A 13,859-nucleotide genomic window follows, 5' to 3' on the forward strand; every position below is an offset into this window, starting at 1 on the left:
ATATTCTCCAAGATAACATTCTCCATGTTGTTATCCTTCCTATTGTTAGAATAGGAGATGCCATATAGAATAGATGATTTGATAAAATTGACATCTTCTAGATCAATAGAAAATTTTATATCCATTTTTTCTAATATAGGTCATTGTTGAGAATCTTGATAAGAAGACAAAGGAGTTTAGATATACTTAAGAAGAAAATCCTCCACTCTTGATTGCTAGCCATCTTGAATCTCTTTAATCTCTCCCTCCTCTAGAGAAATATGGAAAGAAGAATTTTCAGGTGGTGTTTTCACCCCTGAGTCACTATCAAAATTGTCTTCCTTGTCCTCCTTTTCATTGATCATTACCTTTTAAAGGAAAACCCCATATTTTCCTTTAGTTTATCTCTCTCCTCAACAATTTGTTCCCCATAATTCCCAACCTTGAGAGATGGCATATTTTTGAGTTCCTAGTGAATCTTGTTAGACCCATTTCACATATTAGAATCCTCAACATCATTTTGGACATTTTGGGCCTCCCCTTGTTTATGACATCAAGAAAAGAATCACCCTTTGTATGATCATTCTCTTTAGATTCCTTTTTCCTCCAAATCATCCTGTCCTCTTTCTTCTTTTTGGAATCCATCACTTCAGTCTCTTTACTCTCTTTCTTTTTCTTTTTTAGGCATTTATTTGCCCAATGTCTAAGTTTTATGAAATTGAATCTCATGAGAGGTAAGTATTAATAAACCATTGATTATGTCCATTTACCCAACTTAAAAAATATATCAATATTTTCTAGAAAAAAATTCAACTACTAAACATTTACACAAACCCTAGAAAATACCAATCTAGATCCTATAGTAGTCATGTGGTTAATTAACAATAGTTCTTCAAAAGCTAAAGTTAATCCTCAAAAAATGTCTTGATGAAAATATTACAAAGAAAGACTTGGGAATGTACCCCAAATGGGAGAAGAGTGGAAGAAAGAGCTCTTACCATAGGGTTCCCATTGGTTTTATATATATGGTAAATTGTGAGCCTCTTATTGGAGAGGACTTGGGTTGGACTAATAACAATTAATCACATCACATAAATTTAATAATAAATATTTTCTTCAACCTCTTACTGATCTATATATATATATAGGGTTCCCATATTTTGAGAGCCCAAGAGTTCTTACCAAATATCCAAGGGTAACAAATGATAGAAACTATATTTCTTCCGTCTTAGTGAATATAAAGGATTGAAACACCTATGAGAGAGCAACAATATCCACCTTTTATCATTGTGTGCACCGCTTCAATATTTTGTCTTGGTCACATAAATTTACCCACTAACATGAATCCCATTAGAGATATGGAATAATTAGCCAGCACATTTGGAACTTTCCATTTTGATCATTCACTATGCATGTGACCAGAAAAAAAAAATTATAGTTACCTTTCAATTTGACCCAAAAAAGAGAAGACCACTTTAGGGTCTAGGCTAGGATTGATTGGAAGAATATGAGTAAATCTATGAATTAATATTCAATCTATATAATTAAGAATTAATCAATAATATGCTACTAATTAATATATGTAAAATAATTCATATTTTTAATCAATCTTAGTCAATACATATATTATTAAAAATATAATTAATTATATTAATATCACTAATTAATATTAATACCAACATCAAATTACTATGTATAATATCAATATCATTAATTAAATTAAAATAATAAAAATAAAAATACTATTTAAACCAACTCTCATTAGTTTTGGTCAAAATAATACATATACTAATCAATTCAACACAAAGTAAACTCTCTACATTGACATTGATGCATCATAGGTCACCACCCATGAATTAGAATATTGACTCATTATCCATGAAAAATGTAAAGTGTGGTTATAAATTAAGAAATAAATAAGAGAGCAATAGGCAATACTTTAGAGATGAATCATTGGAAATATTATAATGGATGAAAGTGAATAATAAGATTTAGACAAGATAAAATAAGCCACTATATTGCCACATTATTACAACTAAAGTGAACATAGAAGGTATATAAGGGGTAAGAGTATGTGGAGTATGATCTGAAACAATACAAACTATATTATCCTTGATAACAAAGAAACAAACAAACAAACACAATCACACACACACACACACACACACACACACACACACACAGTGATACAAGAATCCACTAATTTGACTATAAAGGTATGCATATCCAGTTTTCTGAAAATATATTTTAATAATTAAATACATATTATAACATGGTTCATCATTGATTATTATCACTAATACCTAATATTAATATAATTAATCATGATTAAATAATTATTTTTGAAATTTGGTGAAATCTCCAACTAATAGATCTTATCTAAATGGAGGGTAGGGGTTAGCATTTTGTAAGTCTTTGTAAAATTGACATGGATGTATAAACTATGAGGGACTTGTCCAATTTCATAACTAAAACAACTTTTAAGAACATTACAATAGTATCTATAATAGCTTAACCAAAAAAGAGATATTATAGGAAACTAAAAAGATTTTAAATGATAGATTGAAAGATTTGAGATATAATGAAAAAAGAAAACTTGTTGAAAGAGGGTGTACATATCATAATTATTTCTTCAACATCATCAAGAAGAAACATAAAAGGGAGAGGATTGGTTTAAATGATTGTACCACTAATAACCTTGATGAAATTGGCAAATCTATGTTAATGTTCTACAATATAAACTTTACCTTAAAACACAAGAAGGAAAATATGGATCTAATTTGTGTTGGAAAATAATGAATCCACTCGAAATTGTGGTAAGGGACTAAGAACCTCTTATATATTCTATAAAATTTGTGGTTATATAAAGAATTGATAGGTTGATATTGTTGTTTAATAACAACCACAATTGTACAAAATAGTCTTAGAGCTTGGTAACACATTCAAATACCATCAAGGATAATTTGGAGGGAGATATAATTTGTGAAATAGCTAGCACATCTATCAGGATTTCTGACTAGTGACTAAATTCCTAATGTTAATTCTATATGTCTAGTGCTTGCTTTCATCATTGAGAGGTCTTTTTTATTTTTTTGTAAAATGAAAGCCACACTTGTAACAAGAAGAAGTAGAGCCTAATGTTAACCCTAAAAAAAGATTATGCTAGAATGTAATAAGATTTTGTAAGGGCATTTCTATATTTAAAATTCTTGATATTATAAATTCATTGGCTAATGGTAAATTTATGAGTTTTGATGAGTTTCCTATAGACTTTTACATGGAAAACATAACATAAATGGATGATAAATTGTTGGAGATATATAATGAGGATTTTTTTGAAAGGATTCCTTGCCTATAATATTAACTAAGGAACAATGAAAATTATCCTTAAGGGGTGGTGAAAACAAAATAGTTACAAATTTGAGGCCAATAACACAACTAGTGAGTCTTTCTTATAATATTACAAGAAAGACCCTCGCTTGAAGAAATAGAAGGATGTTTGAAAAGATTAGATTTGTCACACAAACTAGTTTCATTAAAGGTAGATATATTTTATATATTTATCGTAATAGTGAAAAAGGTATATATTCAGGTAAGGAGGGTGCAAAAAATGTTGCATAACAATCCTAGGCTTTTAAACAACTATTACAAAGATGAAGTGTCCTTTCGTGCTTTGTATTACAAAACCATTTTTTTGAACTTGGATTTTTAGATGGATTTAAATATTAATCAGAGTCTCCTCCACTATTATTAAATACTATATCTTTGGAGGGTAAAACTATGTCCTATTATCAATAGATTTAATTTACTTTATCATAATACATTATTTAGTGCCAAATTTGCAAATTAGGATTATGTATTCTCTAAACATAATCAATGTAAATTTGATTATCTTTACTATGTTATTTTTTCTCCATTGACAAGTATGGCTTAGCATAGCTTGATAATTGTTGGATAGATTGAACAACCACTAACATATGTTAGAAACTATGGGCAAGCTTGGGATATGCCCTCTAAGATACTCATGTACTTGGAGACCTCATTTTCTATTATTTCTTCTTCGATGAAGATGTTGGACTAGATCTTTCCTAATTTTTTTAAAAAAATCAAAAGTGGTAGACTCATGTCTCATTTTTCATTGAGATGGTATAGGTTGTTCAAAATCTAATGACCTCTCACTCTATCGATAACTCTTATACATAGATTTTCTCTGCCTAACATGTCAATAAGATGGAATAAATATTGATATATTTTCTCTAGTTAAATGGGTCAAGTATAAAGAAAAGACCTAATGTTTCCTAGCACTAATGCTTTAGTCCTTAAGAAGTTGGGGGCCATGGACTCTAGAACTTCACAATACCTGAAATTTGTCTCAGAGATTCAATTTTTATCAAAGTTGAGCAAGTTTTTAACCTCTAGAAGGTGCTAATAATAAAACATATGTGTTAGGCTATGACCAAAAGACATAGAAACTAGAGTTCTCTAATGTTCAATGATAGTATTCTTGAGAATTTCAAAGTTAAAAGATTTTAGTTTGTTATCATTTCCTAATATGGAAGTTTTGAACTTAGGTAAGGGGTATCCTATGTGATAGTGATTCTACTATGCATTCTCCATTTTATTTTTTTTTGGACAAATTTTATGTTGGGGATTTATGCTAAATAGGTCTCACTTGCACTGTTAAAGATATATTTTTCAAGGATTTGAAATTGTTTGGGTGCCTCATTAGTCGATGATCTTTTGGTACATGACCACCTTGGTTTACTAGAGGAAGTCTACTCCAAGTTTAATATATCCCTATTGCACAAAATAAAACACATACTCTAATCTAGAAAGAAGAGAGAACCTTCTTTACTTTCAAAATTATATCATCCAATTAGTTTCTTAGAACAATTAAAATGATAAGTTATCTATTTTTAAATAGATATATTTAATAATAAAAAATATTCAAAGATTATATATTAGATCAGCTTGTCATGGGATTGCAAATGGAATCTGTCCAAGTGAAATATTGCTCTCAACTAATTTTGGCATAACCTGGTAAAGGATCGTGATATTACCAGTAACAACTTTGAAGATTTCCACTTGCTCGTAGGGCATACTAAGGGTCATTGGCGATCTTCCTTGACTTTTCCTATACTCTCCTCTGCATCTCATCAAAGTTAACCATATTTTTCTTTGTATTTTAGGAAATTGACTTGCTTTAATCTAGAAACGATGTTTAAGTCTTAAAACTATATTATAATTTCCTAAGTGGTCGACAACAATTCTGATCCCTCCACAAGACTACTATTTATTGACTATTATTCTGCTTTCATAAATGCTTATTAATAAAAGGTGGTGTGAACACATGCAAGCCTTCTAAGAAAAGATCCTCTAAATTTCTTAGCTTTAAAGAAGCAGAGTACCTCTTCTAAATGATACCAATTCATATTGATTATTTATTAGTTCTTGCCAAGACAAGAATACTTATGCATTGAATGTCAATCCAAATATGACATTAACACTAACCAATCAAATCCAAGAATTTAAAAGATTATATGAGATTTTCAATGTTTATATCTTTTTCTAATTTTTCATTATTTTATAAATCACATTTTTCATCCATTCTATTGGTCCATACTATTTTTGGTGGGGGACAAGAATAATTTTCTTCAAGAAAAAATACAAACATTTTCTAACAACTTCATCTTACATTAATGAATGCATTAATTATAACTTTATCTTTTCCACATTTGTGATAAGTTGATAATATTTTATAATTTGATAATAGTGTTTTTAATATGTATAATTGATAAGTGTTACAATTTTTAAATTATATTATTTATTATTATTATTTTTTATTTAAAAAATTTATCATTTAGTTTAAATACATTTAAAACTTAAATATATATTTTAATATTAAATTAGTAATTATATTTTATATCAAAAAACATACTAAAGAAATAACCACAAAATAGGAATAATTCAATTCTAAAAAATATATAAATTATTATTAAGTTTTTATAAAATATGTATTAAAATTAAATAGTTATATTTTATTCCTTATTTATTACATCATATTTATTCATCAACATCAAATTTATATGTATTACATCTATTTATTATTTACAAATGTATATATTAAATTATATAGATATTATTTCCATAATTAAAAATTACTTAATTTTATGAAAATTTTGAAAATACAAAACATTAAATCGTAAATCTTCTCTAATGGTGTAAAATTAAACAATTAGTTTTACTTATAAAATATTTTTATATATCAATACATTTCATTTTTTCTTATAGAAATGTGAGTTTTAATATAAAAATTATTTTTTTAGTTTCATTAATTAAAATATAATATATTTTAATTTTTTATTATAACCATGATTTTATTTTGACCTTTTTTATTAAGAAAAATAATTATATTCAATTCTCTCTCTCTCATACACACAACTTATGTTTTAGACTAAGGTAAAAACATGTTTTGAAGGGGTCTCGAAACCCTATACAAAAAATAGAAAGATAAACCATTAAGCACACCTAGGTTTAAGAGGACCTGAAACCAGCAAAATAGGTAAACCAAGTTTTACAGGGACCTAAGACCAATAGATGTGACCAAAAAAATCAACCATAAGAACATTGGATTTCGGAAAGTCAACAGACTGAAACAAAGCAACCTGACAAACCTCCCAAACCAGTTTCCAACAAACCAGAAACTCGACCAGTTCACCATCACTAAAAAACTAGTCAACATAAGGGAAAAAAATATTTTCCTTTTGATTTAAAGTTGTCCTTATGCAACCGAAGGATCATATCTAAAGGGGCAGCAGAAGACTTAGTCTTCTTCCTTTTAACCGTAATCCAACCATCCTCAAACTTTGTTGCCTTAGCAACCTAATCCTCAGAAGATAAAGACCCGAGGAATCCAAGGGAAACAGAAGCTAGATCAAACTCCCTGAGAGAAATAGACTCCCTAGGAGGATCATCTGAAGCTAGGGAAGAGACCAAAGCATCCTCCTCAACCACTGGCATGGAAAGAACACAATCCATAGACACAACATTCGCAGGACCATCCAGGGAATTCACCACAACATCCACCTCAACGACTGGCTTAGAATGGATGCTAGCCTCAGCCTCAGAATCCACAGGAGCACCCCAGGATTGTTTCACCTGTAGTGCTCAGAGAAGGCCCTAGACCACCAAGAAGGTGGTTGTCTAGACTTGGATTTCCTAGTAGCACAATGGGCAGCAATGTGCCCCGTCAAGTGTTAGTTCCTGCAACGAAAAGGGATACCCTCGAAATCCAACATTTGTGTCCAAGAGCCCCTCAAGGAATCCAACAAAATCACCTCAAGAAGGCCCTTAGAAACATTCAAGTCTACAAGAAAGCGCATAGAGATCGAATGGAGAATATTTGATGTGTCAGTATCCACATTTAAGAAATCACCAATAGCATTACCAATAGTTTCAAAAACTAAATCTTGCCAAAGATGAATCAAAAGATTAGGAAGTTGAACCAAGATAGGGAACTTATTAAAGGATTTTGACAGTGGATCAAAATTCATGTGCCAAGGTTTGGCCATAACAGGAAATCTGCCCTGCCAAGAAAAATTATTGTGACACAAAATAATCTTCATGTCATCAGAACTTTGAAAGTTAGCTATAAAAAAACCTTTTGCACACAGGAAGATGTCGACATTATTTTCTATAAGTGACATCCACTTCTTGGAGATTCAAACATGTAGATTAGTAAGAGAGGGCCAGTAACCTCATAATTAAAAAATCATAGCAAGAGAGGAAAGCTCTTCTGCTGTATGAAAAATTTCTTCAATAGATTTAGGATCAAGAGAAACCTTAATGGGAATTAAAGCTCTTATAGGTGACACAAGAGGGGGCCTAGATGAAGCTGCATGAGGGAGAGCACCATGTAAGCCAGCACAAGGGAGACAACCATGTAAGCTAGCTTTAAAGGCAGCCACATCTGCAAAAGTCCTTCCTCCCGAACAAGGAGGAGACCCAGGAGCCGAGCGAGGGGTAAAATCCCTAACCCCACCCATAGAAGAGGCTGAATGAAGCCCATCATCACTAGTAATAACAGCAACTCCATCTATGCGACTAGTAGGAGGGCGAAATGTAGAAGGAGGGGTGCCATGAGTAGAAGGTCCAAGTTTTTGAATAGGAGCAGGAGCAGACGAACTAGGTTTACGAATGGGAACAGAAGCCATTTCAAGCTCTAAAGAGCCCCATCCCCAATCGCACACCATCCTCCAAAAATTGCTCCACCACCCCAACAACCAGCAAGAGCAAAGACCTCAGTGTAACCAAATGCTAAAGAAGCAGAAGCTCCAAGAGTGGGAGAGCCAGATACTCGAGCAGGAGATACAAGTTTTCAAGTGGGAATAGGATTGGGAGACATTTCAAAAAATTAGAACACAGTAGATGTTATTCTATGTGATGGGTACCCACACACAACTTATGTTGGTATCACTCTATCTTACTATTTTATCTCTCTTCCTCTTCCTCCTCTATACTATCTATCTTTTTTCCTCTACATATATGTTTATATTGTTATTTTTTGTATACTGCTATTTATCTCTATCTTATCTCTATCCTAGTTTTTGTCCAGTGCTAATGATTAAAAATAGTGTGAGTTCCATTTGATAATCAAGATGAGAATAATACATAGTTGGGGGAGTTATTCCAACTAGTTATGGTTGTCTAGTAGCATGCATGGTATGCTTAAACATATAATGTGATACTCTAAATGCTTCATTACTTCTTCAAGTTCTATAATTCAAATATTGTTATGGATATCGTTCCTCATTGCACATAATTTAAGTTGTTAATGTAGAAGGTGCAAATTTGTTTAAAGCATAGGTATTAATCATAGTATGATATTAAGTACTTAATGCCATATTGGAGACTTTAACCTCTTATTTTTGGGCTTAAATGCCCAAAGATATTATAATATAGCACGAGAACTTAACAACAAAATATGAGCCATCCTATCAAATCACAAGCACATTTCTAAGATGAGAATTTAACAAGATATGAACAATCCTATCAGATCATAAGTGCATTTCTAGGAAAAAATTAATGCATTCATAATGTTAATTTAGATTCTCACTCATCTACACCTCTACAACCATTATGCATTAGGCAGGAACTATGACGCATTGTGTCTCTTGTTTCCTGAAAAGTTATTACAATGTAATGTGAAATATGAGTAGGAAAATCTACTCCTACGTTAGTATGCCATTGGAATCAAACAAATAATACAAATAATACAAATAATAATTATTCATCCTATTAATTTAAACCATATAGAATACTAAGTTTTTAAAATGTTTGATTAAAAGAGACGAGTTTCTACATCTATTATTATGCTTGTCAATTAATTCATATCCTTAAAAATAATAATATTGCGTAGAATTTGATATAAATAATAGGAAATTAAAATCTTCAATGTTTACTATCACTTCTTATAAAAATTCAATATGTTTCGAAGATATGAATTTTATTAATTTAAAATTAAAATTAAGTATTTAAATGTATGTTTTGCATAATATTTATAGTATTTATATTGTTTTAACAATATATTAGAAAATAGTATTCTTGCAATATCAAGAGTTTAAATGAGTCCCTTCTAGGTGTCTATTATTTGAACTTGCAAATAAATAAAAAGTATTCAATTTTTTCTAAAACATGTATTTATTTTAAACATACATTTATATATGAATTTTAAGAGAATTCGAAATTAATTTTGTTTAGCTCATAATTATTATAATTAATGACTAGAAAACTATACGAAAAATTCTACAACTTAAAAAATATAAATTATTAAAATATCATTTTTAGTGAGTACGAAGTTTGAATAAAATAAGACAAATAATAAGAATAATAATAAAATTCCTCCAACTCAAATAAAAAATAAGTTTATTCTAAAATCTATAATATAAATTGATAGAGTATATAATAATTAACTTTTTAACATTTAAAATATTAGAGTAATTGCAATATATTTCTAATTTAATTAATAAAAATATGGTTGAATTTAGTGAATTCTATTGTTTAGACTTTAAAATAAAATATAGTATTTATCTAAATATTTAATAAATTTATTATTTTTTAATAATTGAAGAAAACTTAAATTGTTAAGAGATAAAAATGAAGCAAATCGACACAAATTGAGAACAAAGTCCACCATTGAATAAGGCTTGCAAGACAATTAAAAGTAGGTGTTTCCACCAAATGAAGGATAGACTTCTTAAACATCTTGCTCACATGTTATTTAAAATGCTATCTCCCTCTACCATTAGTTAAAATTTAAATTAATTTATTTGTCTTCATTTGAATACATTTAGGTAAAATGCTACGTGAACCTGTTTATATGAATTGAATAAATATTACATATTAATTTCACTTTGTCTTGTTCCTATATTATTTAAAATGCTACATCGCTCTATCATTACTTGAAAATTAAATTTATTCATTTATTCTCATTTAAATACAATTAACTAAAATATAAAATGAACTTGTTTATATGAATTTAATAAATATTACATACTAATTTTAGTTTGCAAAGTAATGTTGTTGAAAGTTATAGGAAATATTAGAGCACATAAAAAAAAAGTAAGAAAAAAAAAGAATATTTTATTTTTCAATAAGTATGATGTTTGGATCAAAGAACATGACTAATAATAATAATAATAGAAGTCTTCTAATAAAAATGAAAAAATATTTTTATTTTAGATTGTGTCATGCAGTTATTCTTTTTATACATTATGTTTATCATGCGTTAAGTTTGAGTAGACTCAAACATAAGACTTTCAATGCCAACTCGAACTTCAAACTTCTCTAATACTTTTTTTACCATCTCACCTATAGTAGTCAAGTTATAGAGATAAAAAAAATTGAAATTAGCACAATGCACCAATTTATCTACAAAGTCCTATTAGGTGGTCTTCATATGTTCCTGGTTGACTTCTTCATCATCCTTTCTCACATGACAATTAGTGTGTAGCTCTGAAAAATACCCAACAAAATTTTATTTCATCTTCTTTTCCAACTCATATATCTATTTCAATTCTCATTCTTTACCATGCTCTCTCGTTTGAATTTGAGAAATCATATCGAATGAAATAGGGGTTCATCATTTTTTTCAAGGATGCCCATACTGATCATGTTCTCAATATTTAGGCTCATTAATTCATTGAATAAAGACATTGAGTCTTTATGATATGAGAGATTTAAGATTGGTGAACATAATCACCTTCACTTTTACAACCCTTATTTAGAAAACCCTGATCTTCATATCCTTAAACCACCCCTGCCTAATTTGGCCAAAATGCCTTTCTATGTGAAGCTTGGAAAGTAGAGATCTATTCTATTATATAGATTGATCAATGATTTTAAACTAGAGGAATCTCTAACATGAGAGGAGAGAGGAGCGAACAACTATTTGAGGAACTTTGATAATTTCTTATTTGATGATTTCAGTTGAACCTTAGATATCTTCTTATCCTCCATCTCCTTGTCCACTTGTTGATATAGGAACCTCCACATTCTTACTTTAGTAGCATGTCTCAAAGACCCCATATCATATTAATAAATGTTAAATTCCATTGGAGTGAGATCAACTACCCTCAATTTGAACCTGATCAATCTCCATAATGAAGTTTCCTTAGTTGAGGCCTTTACCTAAGTCGCTAATGTAGGAGCTTTCTTGGCCTTATTAGTAGTGCACCAGTATTACAGTGTTGAAATAGTTAAGTCCTTTGGGGGCATCAGTTTATCTATTCTAGAAGTTTTCTTTTCACTTCAAGTGTATTCTTAAGCCATTATTTTATATTGACCACATTAAGGAAAGACTTGAGAGATGTTGCACCAAAACATTTCCTCTCCATAGGAAGAGTGCTTCTTTTTCAGGTGGAGAAAGAAAAAATGATTGTCCAAGAAGCAGTATTGGGAATATAACCTTGGCTACCCAATTCTTTAGGTATCTCCTATGGTGGTGGTCCTCCATTAAATCCATCATCTTGTTAAGACAAATCCCAACTATCTAGCTTGATTATTGTGACTAAAGAGTATTTATCTTTAATGCAATTTGATGCCACTTCTTCTTTTTCTTTATCCTTCATAATGTCCAACTAATCCCCCCTATGTAAGTAGTAGAAATAGGGATATTATTCTCTAGAGGTTGGTCTCTTTTGCCTCATCCAAATATTTGAGAGGTCCCTACAAACATTGATCTAGTAGATGTGATGGTACTGGTAGAAGTTGTGGTGGATGACTGTATAAGGTAGAATCTTACTAGAAAATCACCATTTCTTATTATTCTACCTTCGTCCATTCTACCAAGTTATCAGTCCATTTGATTACCCCATCTATCAAATCCTCTAGATTACCAATGGTATCACCCTAGGTGGGACTAAATCATTTGAGTGCCTTTGATTTTCTTCATATATGTGGAGGACAACATATATAGGCCTTCATCATTGATTCCTTCCACATCCAGAAACACTTTATACTATTTCACTTGTTGTACCATCATTGTGCAAAAGAAATTTTCTCTACTCTCAAGCTCATTTGCATTATTTTTCAAGTAGTCCTCTAATGTGGGGTCATGCCTAAAAGTTGTACCCAACCAAAAAATATTCTTAATGTAATCTATGTGATTAAATTATAACTCAATTACCTTGTACAAGTGTGGCTTATAATTCTCTTCAAAATCCTTCAATGTGTTCGTGGCACTTATATGTGAGGCACAAGAATATGCTCCTATAATAATTGGAAAAGTAGTATCTTCCTTTCAAACATCTAGACACAATTTATTCACCTCCAAGCTTTGAAAAGATCTCTTAACCATAATAATCTAATCATCAAGATACCTGAGGAGCTTCTAGAAAAATCATCAAAACATGTGACCCTGATGTAGGAGAATATCGATAACTAGATAAAATAACTTCCAAATTAGGTAACAACATACACATCCTTGGATATTCAATGTTGGAGAATGTTGAGAGTTGAATATCTAGACATCCCTCCAAAATTAGGTATAGCCTCATTATGAAGGCATCATTTACCTCCATGAAATATACATAACCATGGTATAGTTGGAAAAAGGGGTAAAAATAAAACACCTTAATATCTTCATCAAATTATTCAACATGTGGAAGTGCAATTCAAAACTAGATGGTAGAAAGGGCACAGATTAGATATGAAGACATGAAAAATTTCTTATAAGATTATATAATCAGAAGCCACTTGGTTAGGTTGTCACTTATTATCTTAGCCTGGACCATTTACCCTATCTTAAACTTGATATTAATAATTCTCTAAAAAGCTGAGAGAATCTTGATTCCCTTTTATCCTTTTGAAGAGTATGTAGTTATGAAAAATCTTATTCTTTAGTTTAGTGCCATTGAGGGTTCTAAGAACTTTTCTTTTATTTCCCAGAGGAGTTTGGAACTAGGTGACCATCATGTCACCCTTGCTAGCTGATTTCTTCTCATTCTAGAGTGTAACTTAATTAAATTCACCATAGAACTCCCTTATAAGAAAATATAAATAGTTTCACAAAATAGCTTGATCGAGGGTGAACAAAACTTCATTAAATGGAGTCTTCATCTAGTGGTTATCCAGGTCATAATTGGTATTGTATTCAAAGATAAATTTTGGTGCATGCATCACAACTAAAAAACTTGCCACATCTATTAAACCACTTTCTTTTAGTCTCTTGGTAATGGGATTGATTGAGTCTACCTTCCATCTCTTATATAAATCACCTAGATAAGAGAAATGTAGTTGGATACTACTCAGACTCTTCAGTGTACAATCAAATCTCTTCATGTTATTACATCCAATAAACTTGGAAGTCATGGTAAAAAAGT

This window comes from Cupressus sempervirens, chromosome 7 (assembly GCF_028749045.1).
Source record: "Cupressus sempervirens isolate cs-2001-9-10 chromosome 7, ASM2874904v1, whole genome shotgun sequence".
Classification (NCBI taxonomy): Eukaryota; Viridiplantae; Streptophyta; class Pinopsida; order Cupressales; family Cupressaceae; genus Cupressus; species Cupressus sempervirens.